The following is a 27,506-nucleotide window of genomic DNA, read 5'->3' as shown; positions in this document are numbered from 1 at the left end:
TATATACCTAGAAGTGGAATTTCTGGATCATATGGTAGTTTGGGTTTTTTTTTAATTTTTATACAATGTTTAGAGGTTACTTTCTATTTACAGTTACTACAAAATATTGTACAATACATCCTTGAACCTATCTTACACCCAATACTTCGTACCTCCCACTTCCCGACCCCTATATAGCCCCTCTCCACCCCACTGGTAACCACTTGTTTGTTTCTATATCTGTCTGCTTCTTTCTGTTATATTCACTGGTTTGTTGCAATTTTTAGATTCCATATATGTGATATCATACAGTATTTATCTTTCTCCACCTGACTTATTTCACTTAGCATAATGTCCTCCAAGTCCATCCATGTCGTTGCAAATGGCAAAATTTCTTTTTTATGGCTGAGTAATATTCCACTGTGTGTGTGTGTGTGTGTGTGTGTGTGTGTGTGTGTGTGTGTATCACATCTTCTTTATCCATTCATCTGTTGATGAACACTTGGGTTGTTTCCATGTCTTGGCAATTGTAAATAATGCTGCTATGAACATTGGGGTGTATGTATCTTTTCAAAGCAGTGTTTTTAGATTTTTGGATATATACCCAGGAATGGAATTGCTGGGTCAGATGGTAGTTCTATTTTTAGTTTTTTGAAGAACCCCCTCATACTGTTTTCTTCAGTGGCTGCACCAATTTACATTCCTACCAACAGTGTACCCTTTTCTCCACATCCTTGCCAACATTTGTTATTTGTAGACTTTTTGAAGAGAACCAAAACACGACTCTTTTAAAATTCTCTTCTAATCAAACACTGCCAGGCGAGACTAAATAAACTGTGAGGGAATATTCATCTGTAACATTATTTCCTGATCTTTTGAAAAATTTTGAGGTAGGAAGAAGTATAGTCGTGAAGCAGGTTGATTAGCTTGTTTGCAGCCAGTCCCTTAAAGGAGGAAGCCTGTTTAAACCTGTCCTGCCGGGACTAAATTAAGATTTTCCTGCCCAAGTGCCTTCCTTCCCAGTGCTCTTGGTCTCTGTGACACAGAGTGATTTACTTATAAAGCATTTATGCACGGCTTCCCTGGTGGCGCAGTGGTTGAGAGTCCGCAGGGGACACGGGTTCGTGCCCCAATCTGGGAGGATTCCACGTGACGCGGAGCGGCTGGGCCCGTTAGCCACGGCCGCTGAGCCTGCGCGTCCGGAGCCTGTGCTTTGCAACAGGAGAGGCCCGCGTACCGCAAAAAAAAAAAAAAAAAAAAAAAAAAAAAAAATTTATGCAAGTATTGAGGGCCAAGAGGTATTTCAAGATGTAACAAATAACAATAATATTAATAATAATTATAGGGTTGATACTAATGTAGAAAAACATCATCAGGCATACATTTTCCTTCCTTTTCATTAAATCTCTGCCATTGCTTTTGGTCTTCTTAGTGCCCATCTGACTTACAGATTGGCCGATCTCCAGACCAAGATCCAGAAGGTACATTATGACAGTAGAAACCTGAGAGCACACCCCAATAAATCCTGCTCTCCAGCCATTTGCTTGGTCCCCAGCCTGCATCAGCAGTAGACAAATCCCAGCAAACAAGGGCTGTCCAAATTATCAGCACTCGTTTCATGGCCTGGATGGAAAAACAAAAGAGGTATGGGAGCCTATGAGGGAGAAAACCCAACCTATACCCTGTGTTTTAAAACTGGGCCAATAAGAACTAGGGAATGGTTATTTTACCTGAATTTATTGCTTAGCAACAAAGGCTCTACCTCGAGAGAATGCTATTCTGCGGGTTACCAAGTAACTGACTGTGACAATTACCAAACAGTTGGCTAAGTAATCTACATACCCTTTAACCTCTGCCAGCTGAACAAGGGACTGTGGGCAGCTCCCAAACAATAGACACACATTTAATATTTTATTGAAGAGCTGACAGAAGCCACAGCTGTATGGGTCCTGCAGCCACATAGATTTAACTATTTTAATTTGGACATCTGTCTTTCCAGGATCTGCTGTGCTCAAAGGGTTGTTAAAGCAGGGGAGACACCAGAAACAGTTTCTATCAGAAGACTACCTTGTAGAGCTTTGGGGGAAAATATTTCTTAAACACAAAGTGCAAAGTTTTGTTGAGAATGAAGGCCCCTCAAAGATAGTCATTTAGAGAAAGGCAAAACAAAATCTGGTGCTTCGCAGTTTCTTATTGGTAAATGCTGAGTTGGCCTGGCTACAGAATATAACATGTACACAATTGATTAGAACCTTCCAGCACTCTTAGATGTAGACAAGTGAGTATCACCATTTTATGTTATTTAGTTATTTTTATTACTCAAATATTCCCAGGTGGCCTTTATTTCACAAAATTATTTCCATTAAAATTATTTCCTATACCACTTTTACTATATGATCCTATTCAAATGAAAATCAATTGGCAAATTCACAAATTATACACTTTTAAGTCATTTCTTCTACTTTTAGGCTGTATACATCAGCCAGCATCAGTGCCAAAGACTGAGTCAGTGAATTCCTAATGCTCTTCCATTAACCTCGACACGGACTTTCACATTAGGTCAAGTATCCATTATACCAAAGCAGCTTCTGAATCATATGTCACCTGGCCCAGGTGGAGGCTTAGATGTTCTTGTGTGGTTTCCCCAGCCCGTTACTAAATTAATTAGCCAGTCTCTGAAGACTGTGGCCTACATGGGATGAAGTCTACTGTCATGAAGGATGATGGAAACCCCCCCCCAAAATTTTAGGAAATAGGGTAAAAATGAGGAAAACTTCTGCATGAGACCTGTATTAATTTTCTGTTACCACAAACTTAGTGGCTTAAAACATCACAGTTTTATCCCTTTACAACTCTACTGGTCTGAAGTCCAGTGGGCTAACCTTCAAAATGAAGGTGTCGGCCAGGTTTTTTTCCTTCTGGAGGCTCTGGGGGGAATCAGTTTTCTTACCTTTTCCAGTTTCTAGAGGTCACCTGCATTCCTTGGTCTGTGGTCCCTTCATCTTGAAACTAGTGACAAGTTGTTGAGTGTTTCTTGTAAGTCTCTGCAGTCTTTGTCTCCCTCTTCTACTTTTAATCCTGGATTATCTGGGTAGGCCCAGTCAAATCATATTAAGTTCAGCTGGTTAGCAACCTTAATTCCATCTGCCACCTTAGACTCCCTTTTGTTTTATATCACAACAAATTAACAGGTTCCAATGATTAGGACTTGGAAAGGGAGGGAGGGGCACGGGGGCATTATTCCAACCACAAATCTGAACAGTTTACGTTTGTAGAGCTGAACACACAATTTTTAAGGGCAGAACTGTGTCTATATGGCACATACTTTTGATGGGCCGGTCGAGTTGCAGAAAGGTGGCCCCAGGGAGGGGCCTACTAGGCTAAGGCAAAACAGCAGGAATCACCCCAAGGAATAAAGTGGTTAAGAATCACGAGGTCTGGGGAACAGCTGGATAAAGGCAGTTATAAGGAGGGAAGGACATTGCCATAGGAGGAGGGTCAGTCAGTGAGCAATTCCCAAGGGAGAAACAGCCAACAAGTTCGACAACAGCATTGTTACATATTCAACTAAGACCTTGGCTGTGCTTACATACCAGACCTCCCCCACCCACCTCTCCCAGATTCTGAGTAAAAATCCAAAAACCCGCCTTGTTCCAGTTGAGACAGGCTGTGTTTTACTCGGAGTCAACAAATGAAGACGACGTGGGAAATCACATCACAAAAACTTGCAGACAGCTTGAGGAGTGCCCAGGACGTGGGGGGAAAGGCAGAGGGGTGCCTCGAGACAATGTTTATTAATTTTCAAAAGGACAGAGGCCCAGCTAACATCAGGACTGCTGCAGGGCAGGAGCTGTCACTAGAGCAACAGTGGTCTGCACCTACGAGAGCAGCCGAGACAAGGCTAAGTTCAATCTGAGGACACTTGGCATCTTGCCGTCTTGGCTGCCCAGCCTTCTCTGCTTAGACCCTGCTTCAGGAACAGACTTTAACAAACCTTCCCAAGCCAAGTGGAACTCTTCAGCCACATTGAGCTAGAAAGTCAAAGCCTATCACACACAGACTGAAGATACTGAACAACAAGAGAGGAAAGGCCTGACCACCATACCCTAATGAGAGCTACTACTGTGGGGACAGGCTGGGGACAATCGCTCAGCCACCCTCCAGAATCACCCAGTAGGTGTCTGAGCACAATCCTTCCTGACAGCCGAGCAGGCCCAAACTGCAGTGTGATCTCTCAGCAAGATAAAAACGATTAGAGAGGGCTTCCCTGGTGGCGCAGTGGTTGAGAGTCCGCCTGCCGATGCAGAGGACACGGGTTCGTACCCCAGTCCAGGAGGATCCCACATGCTGCGGAGCGGCTGGGCCCGTGAGCCATGGCCACTGAGCCTGCGCGTCCGGAGCCTGTGCTCCGCAATGGAAGGGGCCACAACAGTGAGAGGCCCGCGTACTGCAAAAAAAAAAAAAACAACCCAAAAACGATTAGAGAAGCAGTGGTCGGTTCCTTTTACACTGGGCAAGTTCCTGTAGTATGTATCAAGACCAGGAGAGATTTATTCCCCTGTCGGAAGAGGACATGCCCTGGAGAGCCAACTCAAATGCAGGACCTTACCTTGTAGGCCTCTTCTGTTATGTATCTTAAGACTAAATCCATGAAAGGCCAAGTTTCCGTTCTGAAGGAAAGTGGTCCACTTGAATCACTGCTAACACAGACTTGTAGGACTCTAGACCTGGCCAATGCTTGTTGGTCAGGACCCAGGCAGGCCTGCCTCACTTCTGCCTCATGGGGCAGTAGGGGACCCATGTTCATCTCACCAGCATCTGAAACTCAGCCTTCCTTCCTGACTGAGAATCTCCCTTCACATGCCAGAGGCTGGCTCAAGAATGGGTATGTGACCCACTGCTGGGCAATGAGTTATGACAAAAGGGCTTTCTGGAAGTTTCCTTGAACCACAAGAAGGTTTCTCTTCTTCTTCTGGAATGGTCTAGTGTCTTGATATGCTGCTATAGCCATCTTTCCACCAGCCTGATGAAGCCAACACTGAGGCTGGTGGAGCAGAGAGGAAACATTCATTTCCTTCATGGGAAGCTGAATCAACCCCCTACGACAGGACAGGACTCTCTGCCATGTGAGAGACTGAATTTCCTGGCTGTCCAGGCCTGCCTGAGATAGGATGTCTGTAACAGGAGTTCAAGCCAAGTGGTGTGAAAAGGCCCAATCAGAGCTTATATTTTGGGAAGCAAAATGCTAGGTGAATGGAGAGAAGGCGGTCACATGCCAGTCGGGTGGCTGTACCTGGAGCTTTGTGAAGCTGACTGTAGAGTCAAGGTTTGGAAACACTGTTCCCAGGCTGATGGGACAATGCTCTGTCATCTGCATGTCTGTGCCTCCTGGCATTAGACCTCCTCCATGGAGGTCACCTGGAATTCTCTTCCTTGTGATTGAAAAGAATCCAATAAACATGTCCCTGGGAATTAATTTGCCATTGGTTCATGTGGAGGATTAACCAACTGTTCTCTAAAATGCCTTGTTCACTAGGGGCAGGACAGGAATAAAGAAGCAGATGTAGAGAATGGACTTGAGGACACGGGGCGGGGGGAAGGGTAAGCTGGGACGAAGTGAGAGAGTGGCATGGACATATATACACTACCAAGTGTAAAATAGCTAGCTAGTGGGAAGCAGCCGCATAGCACAGGGAGATCAGCTTGGTGCTTTGTGACCACCTAGAGGGGTGGGTAGGGAGGGTGGGAGGGAGACGCAAGAGGGAGGGGATATGGGGATGTATGTATACATAAGCTGATTCACTTTGTTATACAGCAGAAACTGACACAACATTGTAAAGCAATTATACTCCAATAAAGATGTTAAATAAATAAATAAAATGCCTTGTTCAGAATCCAGTTAAAGCAGAAAGATTAAATCCAAGCACAACGCTGGGGATGGAAGGAAGGGAGACACAAAAGGCAAGATGGGTTTAGAAACACATATCCCAGTGGCAGAGGAAGCTCGGCCACACGTGCTTGGTGGCAATCCAGACGCCTCATTGCCTATGGCTACTCCAAGAAGGGGGAAGGGAAATGAGCTTGCTCTTCCCCATTTACATTAATCCCACTTCTGTTTGAGATTTAGACATGTAATAAGCTTCTGTTTCTTCAGGCAAAAGACATTTTAAGGGTGACATTTAGGGTGAAATTCCCTAGAGGGGACATTCAGCGTAGTGAATAGTGACATCGGCCTTGGGGCACAAAAGTACACTTGGCACTTACTGGTTGGGTGACCCTAGGCAGTGTTATTACTTCATCCCTGAACCTCAGTTTTCTCATCTATAAGATGGGGATAATAATAGCACCTGTTTCGGAATCATGAAGATTAAATACATTAATGCAAGGGAGACACGTATGTGCCTGGTACATAGTAAGCACTCGACAAGTGTGAGCTATTGCTATTTATACTCACTATCTTCAACAGGGATGGAAGCTTCACACAGAGAACGGTAGGGTTCAGCCACTCGCATGTTCTCCTGGCTCCTGAAACAAGCTGCCCTCACCCCAGTTTGTCCAAGCACATCAACGTAGTTGTCCCTAATCTTATTACCACCATGTTAACCCCAGGAGAATTGGATTGAGATATCCTGGTTCTAAAGGACCCTATTATAAACCCAAATTACGTACCAAGTAATTTCTGTTCTGGACTCTGAGGGAAACAAAAATCTCAAGATATATTTGCATACATTATTTGAATGCGTGTCTTTAGGAGTTTTACTTACATCTAAAAATACTTTCCCCTGTACCTGTGAAACCCCCCAAATGCCTATGCTTCAAGTCGCGGGCTTACACATTTTCCACCCACAAACAGCTGTGGAAGGTGAGTCTGTTGCACACTGGAATGTCCTAAATAATTTAGAGAAGACCTCACTATAACCCCTCCCCCCTCCTGCCTCCACAAGACCCACTGAGGGCACCAGAGAAAACCTATTTTTACGAAATGAAATCATGAATGTTTGAAACTTGTCTTTTGAAAACAAACATACCAGAACCTCCACATCCATGTCATTAGTGGTCATTTTTAAAAGCTTTGCTCCTGTTTCAGTTTTGATGCTACTGTGAGAGACATCTTTGGAATCTTCACAATTAGTTTACCATCCCGTAATAAAGCCCATCGTCTTACTCGATAGTCACATTTCATTCGGGACCAACTGGATAATCTAGCACCTAGAACAGTGTCTAGCACACAACTGCCCTCAGTCCGTATTTTTTGAATGAATGAGTGAATGACTCCAGCTTCATCCACCCATCTTATTAACCAGAAAGCTCTAAGTGAACTTGGCTGATTCAAAAATTCAAATTCACATCCACTAGATGAAGATTTGCCACTTTTGAAAATATTCAAAGGAATCTAATGTTCATTCATTCATTCTTTTATTCATTGAATGTTTATAAGGTGCCATCTTTTTTCTTTTTTACATCTTTATTGGAGTATAGTTTTACAATGGTGTGTTAGTTTCTGCTTTATAACAAAGTGAATCAGTTATACATATACATATGTTCCCATATCTCTTCCCTCTTGCGTCTCCCTCCCACCTCCCCATCCCACCCTTCTAGGTGGTCACAAAGCACCGAGCTGATCTCCCTGTGCTATGCGGCTGCTTCCCACTAGCTATCTATTTTACGTTTGGTAGTGTATATATGTCCATGCCACTCTCTCACTTCGTCCCAGCTTCCCCTTCCCCCTCCCCATGTCCTCAAGTCAAGGTGCCATCTTATAACAGGTAGTATTCTAGGTATTAGGTTATAGTGGTGAACTAGACAGAAGTACTCTTGACTTTCAACAAGGGGAGACAGAAAATAAACAAATATATAATAAAATGTCCAGTAATAATATATACCACAGAAAAATAAATAAAGCAGAGAGGAGGAGAGAAAGCAATGGGATGGGAGAACAAGAGTCTCTAAGGAGATGATATTTGATCAGAGACCTGAACGGATGAGGGAACAGGGCATGTGAAATCTGGGAGAGACTTTAAGGGGAAGAAATGGCAAGAGTAAAGAGCCCAAGGAGGGGAATTATGTAACTATTATAATAAAAAATCATTAATATAGACAAATTAATGAATAGCATTTTTGGAGTAATTGCAGAGCCCCTAAATGCACCTACTTTGTAGGAGGAAAATATTTACTGCATTCATAAGTTTCAGGAGGCATTTGGACTAAAAATCTTATAAATCCAATCCTAAGATTGCTGTGTTTGTTACTGAATAACTTTTCAGTAAGCATTCTGAATCTTTTTCTTATACGATAATCTTTGAGACACCAAGAGTCCTTTGAAACTGTGTAAAGTTTGTAGGGCACTTAAGATACATGTATTGTGACACGTATCCTGCATGATCTGGTGTTAGAGTTGTTTGTGGGTTTGTCATGCTTCCCTGGTAGAGTGGAAACTCCTTAGGGGCATGGACCCTGTCTTTACCTTTGTATCCCGCCCACTCCCCAGTGTGGGGTCTTCCACACAGTGTGTACTCAGTAAATACTCAGTATATTAAATATACTCAGTAAATAAAATAAAAATACTCAGTAAATAATATACTCAGTATATTAAAGGTACATAAATATAATAAAACATAAAGCTTAGCCCACAACCAAGCTGACTCCATGCCCCACTCAGATTCCCACTCGCATGTACCCACAGCAAGTGCTGGCCCCTCAAATCAGTGCTTTTGGGAGGATTCCATTTGATCCAGAACCAGAGTTTCTTATTTTGTGACTCTCCTTGGCACATCGTACACCGGGCCAGGAGATGAATTTCTCTGCCTTCTATGGCCTGGCCTGTTCCTTCCTCTTAGAATGTTTTTATGGATAAGTAGTCCATTGTGTTTTGCATTGGTCACAGCTAAGAAAAAAGAAAAAATCTGGCCCTACTTACCAGAGCAGTGTAATAGCAGTTTGACAGCCTGAGGTTTGTTTAAAATACTGTGCTTTAATGGATTAATGGCCTTTCAGCCGAAAAAGATCACCATTAGCTGAAACGGTGGGTTGAATGCTAAAATTTGATCAGACAGCCCCTGTAAATCTTAATATCTTTAGAATTTCACATAAGTTTTCCAGCCCTATACATTCTAGAGGTACTGGCTTTTCTAAACATTTATAAATATACTGATTATTTTTGGAGATGAAAGCTCTTTTAATGTTTTGAAATGTAATTCAAATGTCATGCATTTTCCATGAGTACACAACTCTCTGAGTATTTCCTACCTATGTCATCAAGTTAGTAAATCCTGTATGAATAATAGCTACCACTTATTAAACCCCTACTATATGCCAGCCATTTTATGTATTTCACCTTTATTCCTTGAATCAACTCTGCATGAAAGATGTTGTCAACCCAATTTTAAAGATGAGGAAACGGAAACTCAGACAAGTTTAATAATTGACCCAATTAGTGAGTAACAGACTTGGGATTCAAAACTTATCCGCTGGGCTCTGAAATCCATGTTTTTTTCTAGGACACTGCAAAAATCCCATGCTTTTTCTTTGTAAAAAATTTTTTTTTAGAATGAGAACAATCTGAAGACTTTGACCCTAATACAGAAATAATTCCTTAAACTTTAACATTTATTCGGCAAGACATTCACTAAGAACCTACTCTTGCTTATGTCCTGTGCTAGCTGCTGATGAAACAGCATTCGTAAGATAGAACACTTCTCTAAGAGAAATTGCAAGTGTAGCTGGGAGGGCAGAGACATGTACAGCCAATGAAAACACAGTTGGGATGAGGATTATAGTAGAGCTACAAACTCAGGGCTGCAAGACACAGGGGAGAAGGGACGTTGTGGGGACAATGGCAGTTGAAGAAGGCTCACTGTTTCATCCATGCCTTGAGGGATGAGGGGCATCCAATGGGCAGAGAAAGTCTGGAAGGATATTCTAGTCGACATGACCACAAGAAGGGCACAGTTGATGAATGTGGGTGGGTCTTCAGGGAATAGTCTTTCACTTACTGAGGTTGGAGTGTAGTAGTGAGTGCGGAGGACAGTGGTGGGATTGAAAGTTGGGACATCTCAGCAAAAGGGACCTGAGAATTCAACCTAAATGGAATACTTGGCACTTAGTTTCCAACACTTTTGGCTTTTTACCTTTTGGTCTTTTACTTTATTTCTTTCCTGATTATTAGAATTATGCATGTTTGCAATGGGAAATTTGCAAAGTATTGATACAAACTAGTGTAACACATCAGAAAAACAAAAAGTCACCCTTGTCTAGTACTGCTAGCATAGCCAGGGGTTTTTATTCACATATTGAAAAGAATTTTGACTGTAAAACTTTGCAGTAGGCTTTTCTTACTTAACTTCTTATTCTGAAGCTACATCACAATACCATCAACAGTGTAGTAGATGTGTGTTTTGTGCCGGCCCATCCCATGTCCCTGTCTTTGGAGTTACCTTGTTCCCAGACCTGCTGAGAAACAGGTAGGCCTTACCAGTTCCATGTCAATGGGATACCCTCTTGCCCAGTGGCCATTAATGGCTGAACTATGTATAGACACCTGACCAAGCTGGGCTTACTGTATCTTCTTCCCAGAAGTTTGGGACAAAGGCACCGAAAGATTGAATCAGTACAATGGTGCTGGGTTCTGGAGCCAGATTTGGCATCAAGGTCAGTTAAAACCACATGCAAACTAAAGTTACAGTGGAGGAGTAGGCACAGTTCCCTTCAGAAGAGAGAGTAGGGGAGGTGTGTGGAGGTCCAGAGAAAGACCACGTAGACAGGGAGAGATGGAGACGGCGAGAGGAGAGAGAAGCTGCTTTATCATTTTCCTGTTCCTATGAGGTGCAGCTGTACTTCCTATACTTCGTTTCAGAGTCCCCATAAGTTTTTCTCAGGAAGTCATTTGAATGGATACTCAATACCTCAACCAAAACATTCCTACCTATATCAATTTATTTAACATTTTTTTTAACCCTAAGATTTTCCTTTTTTCCCAATTTTTGCTTTCAGTGTTTTAAAATACATACATGCTTTAAAATTTTTGATAGTTATATCTTTGATCTTTTCCTCTGTCATTACTTCCATTGCATTTAAACTTAAATATTCTTTCCCTAATCAGATAAGGTAAAAATTTACCTTTATTTTTTCTGTGGGTTTGAAAAAAATGATATGTCTTCACATTTAAATCTAACTCATATGGAATTTATTTTGGTGAGATGGGGATATTTTTGTTGAGGTGGGGATATAATTGAAATTTTTTTTTAATGCAAATAGTTAGTTGTCCCAGAATCATCCTCCCCTTTACCACTGATTTTTGATATCTCCTAGATCATATGTTAAGTTTATACAAATTTCACATAGGTCTCTTATTAGGCTATCGATTCTATTTATTCAAAAGAAAATGTTTCTAGTCTATGGACAGTAATGATTCCTGGAGAAATCAACTGGATTTAGAGAAGGTTGGTGTTAAGTTAGAGGACTTAGGTTACCAAATCATTTGATTTCTGTAACTTTACCCTCCAAGTCTCTGAATGACAAGTTGATATTTATATTGGAGTTATTTACGTCTTCTTTCTGGGGCAGCTAAGGTAACCCTGACAATTTTGATAATTTCTGAAGATTCAGAATAGGTTTTTGTGTGTGTGTGTGTGTGTGTGTGCGTGTGTTATGTGGGCCTCTCACTGTTGTGGCCTCTCCCATTGTGGAGCACAGGCTCTGGACGCGCAGGCTCAGCGGCCATGGCTCACGGTCCCAGCCGCTCCGCGGCATGTGGGATCTTCCCAGACCGGGGCACGAACCCATGTCCCCTGCATCGGCAGGCGACTCTCAACCACTGCGCCACCAGGAAAGCCCCAGAATAGGTTTTATATTACAGATTTCAAGTTATGAAAGTGTGTTTTATTTTAGAAAACACAAAACTATCCAGAGTCTTACAATGTGCTAGATTTGAGCACCTGACAGAGGTGACAAGCACATACTGTCATTTTCTCTTTTTGCTTCCATAGTAAGCTTGTTAATTGATTAGGGTCTTCCTTAGCACTGAACTTGGATGCAACATCAGAATCCTTCTTAACACAGTGCTTCAAGAAACTACTATTACCGGGTTTCCCTGGTGGCTCAGTGGTTAAGAATCCACGTGCCAACGCAGGGGACACAGGTTCGAGCCCTAGTCCGGGAAGATCCCACATGCCGCAGAGCAACTAAGCCTGTGTGCCACAGCTACCGAGCCTGTGCTCTAGAGCCTGCGAGCCACAAGTTTGAAGCCCACTGGCCTAGAGCCCGTGCTCCGCAGCAAAAGAAGCCAGCGCAATGAGAAGCCCACTCGCCGCAACTAGAGAAAGTCAGCTCGCAGCAACGAAGACCCAACACAGCCTAAATAAATAAATAAATAGCAATAAATAAAAGTAAATAGATAGATAGCAATTCCTATATAAAAAAAAAGAAAGAAACTACTATTACCAACTGGTATTGCCTGGTAAAATGTAATCTCTTTTCAGATTAATTCTAGAAAGCAATATAAATGCCTAGATTAAAGGTAAAATAGAGGAGCTGTATTATGGAAATGGCTGGTATAGATTTAGATCAGTATTCTTAAAAATTTTGACTGCAGTCACTAATAATTAAGACACTTTATATTTCACATTTAACCATATAAGGAGGATGACTGTTGGACAAAAAGATTGATGCATTTTAGGAAAAGATACTTTATGCTAATTTTACAATATTGGAATGAAAATAGTTTAGCCTTTTAAAAAATCCTTATTATTTAAAAACAAAACACTCTAGTGTTTAATATTCTCAGAGATTGATATAATCAGCTGGAATGATTTTTGTCCCAACCTTTTTGTGATTTATCTGAAATGAAAAATCCAAATTTTTATTTCCCTGAACTTAAATATCCCCTCAAGGCTTAGAATAAACCTCAGTAGAAATTTGCCAATATGTAGAAAAAAGTTTGTACCATCATGAATTTGCAGGTCAGGGAATATTCATTAAGTTTGCTATAGATTTATAGGTTTGAGGATTATCATCTCCATGTATGCCTAATCATTATTTACTTAAAAACAGCAACAACAACAATTCTGGGCTGGATTCTAATGTTTCCAAGCTGTGTGACCTTACTCAACTTACTTAAACTTCTAAATTCGAAACCCTACAATAGGTTTGTATTACTTAAAAATCTAAACTTGAAGGTCTTATCTTTTAAGAAGCTTTGATCATTTCAGCTACAGTTTCCATTTTGTTCTTCTGTCAGTATTATATCCTGCATTAAACCACATAAGATGAAGTGATGCTAAGACACATTCAACTGAGCAAAGTGAAGTGATGCTAGGGGTATGTTAAACTGAGCAAGGTCAAGTGAAGCAAGGGGTACACTTAGAGGTTGGATGAAGATGGAGAGTGGAGGAAAAGTATGGCGACCTTGCATCTCCCAAAGCAGCTTGCACAGCGTTAAATTTCATCCTCTGGTTATTTAGCATTTGGCTTTGGCATTTAAAGTAGGCAGAGGAAATATTTCTAGGATTTAATAACCATTGTTTCCAACCTTGTCATTAGGATCCAGAAGTTTCTAAGATTGCAAGTGCTCCAGAAGTGTAATCAATACCCTCTGCTAGAGCTCAAAGTTGGAATGTCTTATTGTCAGGATTTCAGTTCTGGCAGCCTTTTCTTTTCTGGTAGTTCAAAAGTGAGGAATCCCTGGGCTTAACCAGCACACCTTAGTAAAGAGACCTGTTGAGAGATTTATGATGCTCGGTTGTAAGATAAGATGGCATTCATAGAAAACTGGTGATTCTGGCAGGAAAAACAAGCAGACAGTTGGAGATAGTTCAGGAGTATCTGCTTCTACAGTCCAGAAGGAAATATATTTCAGACTTAGAGAGTTTCAGTGAGGTGGCTACTGACTTTAGAGTTGAAGACCATGGAAATTTCACCTGTTCTCAAGTTTTGATCATTGTATGGAATCATTGCCTCATTCGTTGATGATTAGAACATTGAAAAGGTGGAAAACTTGGGATGTTATAATTCAGCATACTAATGAGAATCTAAAAGTACATGATCATGGAACTAAAATTTCAATAAAATGTAAGGATGTCAAATGAAAAGTATGTCTCTTTCTATTATCCATAGCCTTACTCCCAAAAGTAAGGCTTAACACCCATGATACTTTATGCTTATAAAGCTCTTCCAATGGTTTTCACTATAGCTCTAAGTATCTATTTTTTTAAATTAATTTATTTATTTGTGACTGCATTGGGTCTTCGTTGTTGTGCACGGGCTTTCTCTAGTTGCGGCCAGCTGGGGCTACTCTACATTGCGGTGCGTGGGCTTCACATTGCGGTGGCTTTTCTTGTTGTGGAGCACGGGCTCTAGGCACGCAGCCTTCATTAGTTGTGGCTGGCGGGCTCTAGAGCGCAGGCTCAGTAGTTGTGGCGCACAGGCTTAGTTGCTCCGTGGCAAGTGGGATCTTCCCGGACCATGGCTCGAACCCGTGTCCCCTGCATTGGCAGGCAGATTCTTAACCACTGTGCCACCAGAGAAGTCCCTAAATATCTATTTTATATAAAACTTTAAATATCTATGTCTTGGCTTATAAGTTCAAGCTTTAACTTCTTGCTGTGAAAAAATGACCATTTCAGCTCACATCTACTACCCTTCTTCCTGTTTCCCTGGACCATCTCCCAATTTTTTTTTTCTTTTTTTTTCTTTTGGCCCTCTTGTTGGTTATACTTCAAATAATACATTTGGCTTTTATTCCTTGTTCTGTCAACGCTAGACATATCGAGTAACTATCCATGGTATAAAATGTGGTGGAGTTGATCACCTCTACACTTTCCCCTATCTCTCCTCCCCACCTCCAACACCTACTGTTGGTCAGTTCTACCATTATTTTTACATTGCCAAGGTTTAAGGCATGTTCATCCTGAATGGTAACTTTAATTGTCTTCTATGCTTTATCTATATATTGATTCTGAAAACCAAAGAGAATTAAAAATTACTTGCAGGGGAATTCCTTGGTGGTCCTGTGGTTAAGATGCTGCACTTCCACTGTTGGAGGTCCGGGTTCAATCCTGGTCAGGAAACTAAGATCTCACAAGCTATGTGGCATGGACAAAAAAATTTTTTTTAATTTTTAAAAGTTACTTAGAATATTATGATATTGCTCAATTTTATTCATTGTAGAACCAGAGTGTAACTGTAGATGAGATGTAATTTATGTTCTTAAATCAAGTCTGCTCGAAGTAGAATGCTTCAAGTTCCAAGTTTAAGATTCTCTTTTCTTAGACTCCATAAATTTCTTATAATCATGCTTCATATTTTTGCCATGAATTTTTGTACAGCATTTTATTTTTCCTGGAATTTCTACTTTCCTTTAATTTTTCTTGTTGACATCAGAAACATAAGCCTTCTTCATTATGCACCACTCAAAAGCCAGGCCACAGATTCTACAGTCAGCTGCATTAGCGTCTGCTCCCGTCCAGGTCCCCAGTTCTTGGGGTCTTTTTGTGGAGTAACAGCTCCCACCTTTATTGTGGCTTCTCTTGTGCCTTCTCTTCTATTCTGAGTAGTGCCTTTGTCTCTTTTCTGTTTTATCCATTAGTGTAATCTCATATACCATTCATCTTCAAGACGGTGACTTGCAGGATTATGCTTGCTCTCAGATTGAAGATTTTACAATTTGAAAATCTAAAAATATATTTTTTCATCTAATTATATAAGAAATATTTATGAACTACCTGCCATTTTTCAGAGATAGGCATTGTGGACAATATAAAGATGAATCAACCACATACCATTCCTCTTTAAGTAGGACAATAAGAGAGATCTAGCTCTATAAATAATTATAAAATATAAAGCAGAAAGTAATAAGTATAATAAGAGAGATGCAGGCAGGTAATCCATATAATGTGAATCCTTTTTTTTTTCTTTTTAGAGGAAAGATAGTATTGATGAACTTGAATGAAGTGAGAAAAAAAATTGGATTTGGATCAGAAGACTTGGGTTATGTCCTGGTTCTTACTAAGTATGTGACCTTGGACAAGCTAGCTAATCTTTTCCACCCAGATTTTACTGTCTCTAAAGTGGGGACAATAGTACTTTTCCTGCTTATAGCACATAGCTATTGGGAGGCTCATAAGAGACAATAGATACAGTTTTTTTTATAAACAGTTTACACAAAATAGGCATTATTTCTTTCAGAGAACAGTAGAATAATTGATTGTTTAAAACAAGGGATTAATTTATCCTCCTCTAATTCCAAGGAGGGAGGCCATGAGCCAGTCCTAGGAATAGTGTCATGGATTCCATTTAATTATTAATAGGCAACACATAAAGTAGCAAAGAGCCTCTCTTTGATGCCTCCATCCAATGTTGCTCTCTTACTGGTCTGGTTAGAGCCAGTCATTTTGACTGTGATGATGACTACCTCAGAAGCCCATGCTGTGAGGCAGTTTGCCCAGAGTTCAGCTATCTCACAGACCCTGACATTTGTCTTTTTTATTTTCCTTGATTTTCTCCAGTTCTTTCCTAGTGCCCACTGTTTGCTGAATGTAGCTGATGTAACAGATTGTGAGTGGGCTAAAGAAGCATCTGACTAGTGGTTCTCAGCCATGACTACACAGGTTCTCCTCCTGACTGAGGAGCTTTAAAGATACATTGATGGCCCCACCCATCCCAGAGATTCTGATTTATTAGTCTGTGGTGGGCCAGGTATTATTAGTTAACAAAATCTCCCCAGGTGATTCCAATGCACAGACACTACTGAGAACCACCACATTGGTGCTTTAATTTTGGAGTGTATGCTCACCGGAAGAGCCTGAGGAAATGCAGTGTCTGAGGCCTCACTCCCAGAGATGCTGAATCAAGAGGTATGGGCTGGGGCCTGTACATTTACTTTCAAATACATCCGACTAATTCTGAAACAGGTGATCTGGTGACCACCCTTTGAGAAACACTGTTTTGAATAGTGTCTTAAAAACAGCTCGTATCAAGACGGTATCAGTCACTTGGTGACCACTTCATTACATGGATTACAGAGACCACCAGAGAGACACACTTTTTAATGCTTGGATATTTATTTTTTTGTTCATTCATTCAAAACAGTCTCTCTAACACCTCACAGGACATGGCAGATTCAAGGCTTCCAACTCAGGCTTACTTGAGCATGCTCTTTTTGCGTGGGATAAAGTTGGGGACAGTGTTAGGTGGGGGGGGGGCTATGTCCCTGCACTATTTATATAGGATTCCTTTCTTGCTCCTGCTGTCACTCTCTTCAAATTTTATTTGTTTCTCTAAATTTTCTTAAGGTCAGTGGGTACCTGATAAATACAAGACCCTAATTCTAGAATGCGGAAGGTGTTTAAGGTGTGAAGACACAGGCAGCACCGTGTCAAACAAAAGAAATTTTAGCCACCTTCAAAATAACTGTAAAAATTGCCAGAGAGAAAATTTACCAGACTTTCATGAGCAATAAGGTGAAAATCCAAGAGTAAGTTTGTTTTGGGAGATTAATTGGAGAAGTCAAAAAATATGTCAAAAAATTCACAAAATGTAAAGAAAGGGTAAGACTTTAATGTATAAATGAAAAATCAGTGCGTGTCTCTCCAAGGACTCTGAAATGAAAACTAAAACTAGAATAATTGTGTTTCACCATAGCCTTGCTTAGACCATTGTGAACACACTGCAATGAACAAGACCCACAGAGATCATCCAGTTGTGGCCAAGCAGGGAATTTGCAGGGCTGATCACTTTCCAGTCCCAGTCCAGTCGGGACATGGCAGCCACTGGCAGGGCCTCCAAACCTGAAAAGTCCCTTTGTTACTTTAGCCTTCTTTGTACATTAGGGAGCCCTTAGACACAGGCACGAACTACATCCCATCCAAACAGAGCAGTCGTCCCAGGAACATTTGGCAAAGCCAAATCGGTCTTTCTCTGATACTGGCTCCATGGTCAGACACTGGGAGTTTCCATGGCCTTATGTACCTGTGTGGTTCCACCCGAGACTGAGAATGTTCAAGAAAAAAAGAGTCTCACTTTAAGAAATGGGAAGAGGCTTATTTTTCTACTCACGTTGTTGACTTACTTTGGGGCTTCAATTATTTTATGTTAACTTTTGGTGACTCATACACTGGCCACCCCTAACAGTTCAACACCTGGGATGAGAGGACAAATGGAGGCCCACAAACCATAGGTCTATAGACATAGAAGTTCTAAATCAAGCTAACAAACTGCTAAATGAAATATGTTCTTTTTTTTTTTTACTTTGACAGCTATACCTGTATAATGACAAAAAAATAATAATGTGGGTAAAGCCATGTTTTTTATAAAACAGAAAGCTGGCAAAATGTTATCAATGACTAAATTTAATTATTATTGTACGTGCCTTGGTATTCTGTTGATGGGCCAGTGATGTTTCTGTTTTTCCTAATTTTTTTAATATTTATTTATTTTATTTTGGCAGTGTCATGTCTTAGTTGAAGCATGCTGGATCTTTCATTGCGGCACTCGGGCTTCTCTCTAGTTGTGGCACATGGGCTCCAGAGCGCATGGGCTCTGTAGTTTGCAGCACACAGGCTCTCTAGTTGAGGCACGTGAGCTCAGTAGTTGTGGCACATGGGCTTAGTTGCCCCGCAGCATGTGGGATCTTAGTTCCCCGACCAGGGATCGAACCCGCGTCCCCTGCATTGGAAGGCGGATTTTTTTTTACCACTGTACCACCAGGGAAGTCCTGGGCCGATGATGTTTGAATTAGTATTTAAATACATGCATATTTCATCAATTATTATATATTTATTCTGTAAGGTAGCTTTTCTCTTTAACAAAATCACTGTGTTGTTATCCTTAATATTTTTTATAATTTAGGTGTTGTTATAGAAATGAGCTAAATGATTAAAAATAAAATGTATTTGTACATGTACAATGAAAAGTATACAATTTGATTATATTTTGTCAAAATATAGAGTAAATGGAAAAATTAAAAAATATATATTTATTGTATAAGCTTTAAAAGTTACATTTATCCTAAAATATTCAAGATTTATCAAAAGTAAGGGGTAAAATACATATTATAATTAATGAATCTAATAATTTTTAAATAAAGGCAGCATTTACAATTTATTTTTAAAATTTGACTATTTTTTTGAATATAAAACTATTGCACAGTTCCAATGTTGAAAGTTCAGCTGGTTGCCAACATAAAGAATTTGTATTATTCTTCTCACATATTATATCTAGATCTATAAAAAGGTAAATTTAAGAGTAATATGAATTACTTAACATTGTAACATATTCAAGGTCTGTCTGCAACTACTGCAAATATAGTGAGTACCTCTAGAAGCACAAATTGGTACCTGAAGAGAAACAATAACTCTCAGGTGAGAATGTATCCCATTCATTCTGAGAGGGAAGATTTGATAAGGGAATTCATTTGCCCTTTCTCTTGCCTAAGCGCTTTTGCTGTTCAAATCTTCCTCTGCTCTGAAGCAGTGTCTACTATGACCCTTGCAGTTGGTACAATCCATAAACCTTCACAGCATTTGGTCAGAGTTGCCTTTTGTTTTGAGGACCTAGGACAAGACATATGGAAAAGCCTAAATGGTGTTAGTCATGAGACAGAAAGTTTAGAGTTCTGGGTGCCAGTACTGAGTGTCCAATCCTGAGTTGTGACAGAGATGCTGCTGGGTTTCTAATACATTTAGCGGGTGAGTGTGTGTGTGTGTGTCTGTGTGTGTGTGCCTGTGTGTGTGTGTCTGTGTGTGTGTGTGGTGTACTAGGCCCTCTAAAGAGCTCTTGGTGGAAGATATCACAGACATGAGCATCTTAAGAGCAGGGAGGGATTCTCTTTCATTCATCTTTGCAGCCACAGTACTCAGCTCCTTGCCTGGCATTTAGTACATGCTCAGTGGAGGTTTGGTGAGTTATTGGATGAAGCACCATCTGGTGAAAGCTTCAGGAAGTGTTGCCTTCCTCCCCTTTTCCCTAAGGTCATGGCCTATTCACATTCTAGGTCCATGACAGGGACATCAATTCTGGTTAGGGCAGGCCCAAAAGTTCTGTTCTGGAGCTCAGTTACTGCAGATGATTTGACCTGCAAGCAGCCTATCTTGACCCTCAGTTATAACCCTGAGACTGTCCTAAAGGGCCTCCTTATATCTCATCAGCTGCATATTGTGTAGATTTCCATCATTTCTTCTTTTTCTTATTCCTTGCACTAAGACAGCTTTTTTGGCCAGTGTTTATGCCTCCAGGGAAGAAAAAGTAACAGAGCATCTGGTGAAGGTTTTCTCCCTCTTTCTGAATACAGCTCAACTGCCAGAGCCTTCTCCATACCTTTTCATGAGCCTCTCAAGAAATGGAACTTCAACAAGCAGAATCCAGGTCATGGACTGGTAAATCAAGTACTGGGCAGGAAGCAGGGAGACTTGGATTCTATTCTGTCTCTGCCATTCATTGGCTGTATGACCTTGACTTAACTTCTTAGGACTTTAGATACCTCACCCATGAAATTAAGGGAATTGTGCTAGATCTCCAAGGTCACAACTGTTCAAAACTTATGTAGTTTTATGTTAATAAATTAATTGAGAAAAATATTTTCTAGGTTTTGCATGTAGTAATGAACTATGGCAAGGACCTTTTAGGACTGTTAGTTGGGCAGACAGCAAATTGAATAGATATTTCTAACGCTTATACGGCTTGCAGGATCTGGCTAAATGATATTTTTTTATTGACTCATTAAGAGTAAACAAAATCTACCTGAAAACCATTTATCCATCACTATGCATGTGAGGTGTTACGGCTTTAGAGGTGAAGCACCCAGAGTGCCTATTCTTAAGAAGCACTCAAACAAATAATTTTAGTAGAAAGTGATCATCGATATCACTGAGAGTTTTTCAAAGTGCAGAGGGAGGCTCAAAGAACAAAGGGGTTCCTGCTGAAGAAAAGGGGTGGGAGTGTCAGGAAGGCACCCACATGAGGAGAACCCTGAGGGGAGTAGTAGGATTACTGTCGTCTCTAGGTTCCCCAGTAGTGTGAGAGCTATCTGAGTGGTAGCTGTTGATGAGTCTCCTCTTTCTGGCAAAGCAATGTGACACCAGTGTTTGGAGTTACTACAAGGATGAGCCAGTGAGCATCAGACTTTGTTGTGGGCATTTGATTCATGTCCTTTACTATGGCAGCGGATAGTTCAGGTTTCAAATGGTGCACATTTTCCTGCAGTGGGCCCAGGGGAGGACATACTAATGAACAGAGCCTTAGAGATGGATTTACGGCACGTTGCTCAAGCTTTTCGATTACTCGTCTCATTAACAGTGGCGGGAATGGCTAGGGGTGGAGGAAGGAAGGGGCCAGAGTCACTTGGTATGCAAATGATTTCATATTCATAGACTCAGGGCTCTGAGAGCAAAAAATTCCCATTGCGGTTTGTGAATCGTCTCAGCCGGGGAACTTAGTACTGAGTCTGCATATAGTGAGTTCTCAAGAAATATTCTCTGCATAAATAAAGAGTTACTAAGTACCCACTATAAATATCTACTATGTAACAGGCTCTGTTGTAGGCACTTGATAAATATTTGTGGAATAAATTAATTTAATATAACTAATACAATGCCAAAGAACAACCAAATAACCTATGTTGCCTTTGGTTGCCATAAAATAGGAATGAAATATTGATTAACCTCTAACCACATATTATACAAATGCATCCTTCCCTGAATATGTAGCTTGCCAATGCCATCCAAGGGAACAATAACTATTGTCTTTGTAAAATGTTTACTTGTTAAGTAAAAGAGGAAATGAAGACATTTGTTTCGTGTTGTATTTATACTGGGTATAAATATCACAATTACATGTCCAAGTTCTCCAGATTCATCCAAACTACTCCTTTTGGATCAGCCCTTTTTCTTGCAAAGCACTCATAGAAAATTTAGATAGGACCCAGTAGAACAACATCCTCTATCTGAAAATGGTCAAAGGAATTCTCAAAAATATATTGGAAAAAGGTAAGAGTTACCTGCAAGATGAGAAATAGAGGGAAGGAAACCTATTTTGCTCCAGCCAGGTCATGATTATCTGGAGAAGGAAAAAAAGTTGCATTGGAATAGAGTTTTTAGCAGCTAGGCTCCTCTTCAGCTCAATTTACCGATGTTGCTAATTCAGTACGCTGAGCTTAAGGGCTACATCAGGACCCAAATTTCCTTGCTGAAGGCTCGTGTCTTTCTTTGAACTTTGTCTTATCCTTCCTCACCTTCCAGAATTTGAATTTCCCTCATTCTCTCTGAGTTCTGTTTTCATCATCTTTTCCAGCTGGCCTTTCCTCACCATTGGATACCAAAGTGGACTTTCAATGTTTACAGATGTTTGTGGGCATGAGACAGTTTGCTGGCTGAGAGATTTGGTCACAAGTTAGAAACAAGGTAGGGAAAGGTAGAGGGAAGGAAATGACAGTAAGTAAAACAGTCTTTGCTGATCAGATTCTTAAATACTCAAATAATGTTTCGAAGAATAAAAGAACTTCTAAAATTGTGCAATTTAAATTAGTTGTGTCATGGTGGTAGAGGTGCTAAAATCAAGGTCAAGGGTCAGTTGTTCACCTGGGATCCAACTAGAAATTAAATAATGTTTATTTAATTTCTTAAAAGAATTTGTTTGTAATCAGTCTAACCTAATCTAAGCTTTTTTTTTTTTTTTTTTTTTCCTGCGGTACACGGGCCTCTGACTGCCGTGGCCTCTACCGTTGCAGAGCACAGGCTCCGGACCTACAGGCCCAGCGGCCATGGCTCACGGGCTCAGCCGCTCTGTGGCATGTGGGATCCTCCCGGACCGGGGCACAAACCCGTGTCCCCTGCATCGGCAGGCGGACTCTCAACCACTGCGCCACCAGGGAAGCCCCTAAGCTATTTTTTTTATCTTCAAAAGCTGTGATGTGAGACTTGGTATTATAGTCTTATGGCCTATTCTTTTGTATATAAAAACCCATAAAGGGAAAATAAAAACCTGTTCCCAGTATCCTGTGTCCTGAATATAAACCTTTATAGTATTCTCTCTTGTAGGTTCCAGGATTCGCCAAAGAGTAGACAGTACCTAGTTTTGGATGGGGAAGAGGACTGTTAACTGGTGATGTCAACTATAGCATGAGGAGAAAAAGGGGGATGCTTGAAAAATGTCCTAAAGCAGTGCTTTTCCAACTTTACTGAGCCTCAGAACTACCCGAGGGCTCCTTAAGACATATATTGCTGGGGCTGTATCTCATAGCTTCTGATCCAGTGGGTCTTAGATGAGACCCAGGAATTTTCATTTTTAACAAGTTCCCTGGAGAGACTGAGCTCCTGGCCTGGAAAATCACTGAGAATTGCTCTAAAGTCCAGGGGCATTTAAAAAGGAGAAAGAGCAGAGGAATGGGGCTGTCTGTAACAACACAATGAGAGAGGTTGATTGGTTTTGCATGCCAGCACTTTAATACAAATAAAATGTCCCCTTTTTTTTTTTTTAGTTTTTAGTGCTTTGTCTTAAGATACTGATGGTTCCCTTTGAGTACCAAGTACATTGTGATTCCTTGACTTTCCTCTTCTAGGGAAAGTTGAATCTATTTGCTTTCGAGCTGCCTGTGCTCTTAAGTCCACAAGATACCACCAAGGGATATCCACTAGTAACTTGGACTCTGCAGAACTAAGGATGCTTGTGCCCAACGAGGGCTCAGGAAGATGAACAGTCTGTATTTTACAGTCCCCATGCCACTAGTAAAGTGTGTTCTTCGTTTAAAATTTTGTTTAATTGTAGTCCTCTCCTTTGGATCTCAGAATAAGTTGGTGGGATAAATTATGTAGGGGATAATTTGTAAAAAAAAGGTCTGGTAATATAGGAGAGAAAAGAGAGTTTAGTGTGAGAAAACTTAGGGGGAGTGATGAATGTGTGCTCTACTTGAGAGATGACATGGATGCATTGTGGCTGGAGGAGTTTGGTTTAGGGTGATAATGTCTGTAACATTAGAGAGAGATTGGGTCTGGACAGTAGAAAAAGGCTATTTGAAGACAAAAATAGCAAGTCTGAAATTTTGCTCTGTGTGTGTGTGTGTGTGTGTGTGTGTGTGTGTGTGTAGACTGAACGTTCTTACTGTGATATCATAGTTGGAATGTCAGTACCAACGTTGAGTTCACCAATTCAGGGATGTGATATTCTGTGAATTCTTCAGGATACCTAGAGATCCAAGCCAACTGGATAAGGGCCTCTTTCCAAGGTGGCTAATTTATTGGTTAACCTCCCAGTCACCTGACAAGAAATTCAAGCAAGGCTTTACTAGGGCTCCTGCTGCAGCAGTGGAGAGAGAGAACAAGTAACAGGTTCCCTTGCCCGCTTGAACCAGGGTGGGGACCTTGTTCCTTACCTGGGGTGATGGTAGGGGCGGGTCCAGGGCTTGGGCCGGAGGGGTGGCTTAGGTGCTTTGCCCACCCCTTCGGTGGTGATGAGTGCAGGGGGCATGCGCAGTACCCTGCTTTTCTCCCAACACCCTGCTTTTGCTCTGGGCTCTTCAGAAGTGGCAGTTGGGTTTTTGGTCTTTTTGTATCTTGTTGTTCATAATTTAGCCCAACTGTGCATGCACGCGGTTATTTTTAGTCCCTTATAGTTTCTTTGTCTTTTGTTGCTCATGGAGACTTTGTCCAGGTACAAGCGCTGCAGCAAAGGGTCCCAGGTCCCAGGTCCCAGCCTAGCCCAAAATCTCAATAATAAATTCCTAGGGCAAATGCAGAAGGTAAAGTGTTATTTTAGTTTTATTTATTGTACTCTAAAACTTTTGAGACATATATATGTATATAGAGAGAGAGACAGAGACAGAGAGACAAAGAGAGACTGTCATTTTCTACCTCCTTGCGTTCTACTAGCCTCATAAGTATACTTTTCTCTCCCCAGGAGGGGCTGATATTAGGAGGGAAATGTCTATCCTCTTCTCCTTGCTCCAAATCTGACTGGGAGGTTGGGAGGAGGATAGGAGTCCTGAGACCTTCCTGATATATATGGTTTCCTTTTCTGCAGTGTGCAGTGATCTGCCCTGGGTGGAATTTGGGGAAGGACCTGGGTGGGGGGAGGCTGTGGTTATATAATTTTGTCTTTAATTGCAGCAAAAATTAGTTGCAAAATTTGGCCAAGATCTGACCCCGTTTTTCACCCAGCCTTATCAGTTTATGAGCTGGTACTGTATTTTGACTACATGACTTGGAAATTCAGAGCAGATTTAAGGCGGTGAGCAGTCATTCTCCTAAAACTCCTCCAAGAGACAGTGCTGTTGAGAGTCCCTAAAGGAAGCTATTTTAGGAATTTCCCTTTACTATAGGGCTTTAATATTTTTCCTACTCTTTAGCTGGGTCCATGAGTAAAGAGTGGAAGGGGTGGGAGAACTTCGTTATTTGCTTTACTCCTTCCACCAGAACTGCACACATGCCCATTACAACTCCTTACATGCGAACTGCCTTTCCCAGTCTCTCCCCCTTCCCTGACTCCGCACCACCAGGTATTGTGTTTTCTTTTTCACTGTCTTTGCCCTTTTCTTAAATTCTTTTTTTCCCTCTTAACCTGTACAACTTTCCTGGCTCATAAGACTTTACTTTGTGCTAAGAATGTCACAACTTACATGGCTCAGGTGGGATTTATCAAATACAGCATTGTAAAAGTCACCTATATTGGATTATCTCTTGTGTTGTTGTTATTGTGCTTACATATCATTCTATTGTTATATAACAAGGCCTGAAATCTCTTTGAGGGCAGCCTCTTAGATTTATACTTGCTGGTATGTCTCAAAATGCTTTGCAAATATTAGATGCTTCTTAAATATTAGTTGGTCAATTTACCTTGGACAGTCTTTGCAGTATTGTTTTCAGGTAGATATTAAAATGTGTTACTAGAAAGATGGGATCTCCAGGTGATTGATTCATTTCAGCCAATAGTTTTAAAATTTGTGCACTCTTATTAGTTGTACTCTAAGTTGCTGATGGAGGTTGACAAAAAGTAGTTGCTTCTATTTTGGCTTAATATGAATAATAGTAACATTCTTGAACTTCTGCAGCACAGCAGCCAAGCTAAGCGTACTTTAGATATTATTGCATTTAATCATTACAACAGCTGTGATGCTGCTGCTGCTATTATCCTATTTCCCTAGAGAAGCTGAGGCTCCAGTATACTGCCAGGTTGTAGGTGTCAGAGCTGGAATTTGAACTTGAGGCTTCTTGACTCCAAAGCCCAAACTTTTAGCCATACCATGCTGCCATAAAGCTTTTCCGTGCTTATTCTCAAGGGGTTATTCAGGCATTCAACAGGTGTTTTGTGCTCTTCAGCTGCGGTGCTAACCAGAAAGAATATGTAGGATGCTAGTCTAGTGGTTGAGAATATTGCTCTGAAATCAGCTGGACCAGGGCTTGAATCTCATGCTTGTTACATAAAAGCTGTGTGATGAGGAATGAATTTCTTAACTTCTCTGATCCTCAATTCCATCATCTAAAATATCAAGATAGTAATTCTGTTAACTGAGATAAAGCCAACAAAACTCTTAGCACAGTGCCTATACATGCTAAAGAAATGTGAGCTATTATAATTACAATCTCAATTCAAACTACCAAAAATTACATTAATGGAGGTAAGTGAGGAAATAAGCCACTGGAGCCTGTGCAAAAGGGATGCTTGAAAAGACTGACAGAACTGCAGTCTCCCAGGGGCTTAGAAATATATAGCATATCAATATTTTCTAAAAACTATTCTTTTCTTTAGATATAAGAGTATTTGCGTGGCACCTACCAGTTAGCCCTACGAGGCTGCAAGCGGGTCAATGAAGTCATCAAAGGATTTGCAGAATGAGGTCCTCATGAGCAAGTTTCTGTGGGACACACACATCCTCCCCAGACACTATTCCACTTCCTCTGTGCAGGGCTCTAGCTGAGCCTTGTGCACAGCATGTGGAGAACTCTGAGGCGTTCAGGTGGAATGCTGTCCTCAGACAAGAAGGTCCAGGGCAAGTCAGGAGTAAGAGGTTTCCCTACATAGGACTTGGAAAGTTGGAGAGCTTTTTTTTTTGACCCTTTTCTGTCTTTCTTCAGGTTCTCTGCATTGTTTGTTTGCTAAATGAACTTAGGGCTGTGATGACTTTCTATTTGAAAGACTGTTGTACTAGAAAGAACATCCTCTTCAGGGGAAGCAGATCTTAATTCCCCACTCACTGGTCTAGTGACCTTGGGGAAATCCCTGACTGTGGTCTGTAAAGTAGGGACCATGGTGATGCCACTTCTCCTTTACTCTCTGTTGTCATGAGGGTCAAGGAAAGTACATGTGTGAAGTCCCAAGTTATGCAAACATTTTATTGAAAGGGCTGTCCTACAGCTGCTTTGCGCCTTTGTCCCTCCCTGAATTCTCTTCTCTTTGCATACTAATGAACTTACAGGACATGTTCTCTTGGTCCCTGTGCCATTTCCTCCCAACCTTCCCCCACCTAAGTCTGTGAAAAAGAATAGGAAAGTTTAAGGATTAAAAAACACTAACCAGTATGTATATGCTGTTGGCCTTCACCCACCAAG

The 27,506-nt window shown here is 41.0% G+C and overlaps 1 long non-coding RNA gene across 2 annotated transcripts in view; it reads left to right on the top strand.

The window, feature by feature from the left end:
* LOC132434894 (uncharacterized) overlaps positions 1–27,506 on the top strand; it is a 427,467-nt gene that overhangs the window by 377,786 nt on the left and 22,175 nt on the right. The window lies entirely within an intron of this gene.

Source organism: Delphinus delphis, chromosome 12 (genome assembly GCF_949987515.2).
Source record: "Delphinus delphis chromosome 12, mDelDel1.2, whole genome shotgun sequence".
Lineage (NCBI taxonomy): Eukaryota > Metazoa > Chordata > Mammalia > Artiodactyla > Delphinidae > Delphinus > Delphinus delphis.
Note: the sequence above shows the minus strand (reverse complement) of the source record. Positions and strands in the feature narration are given on the sequence as shown.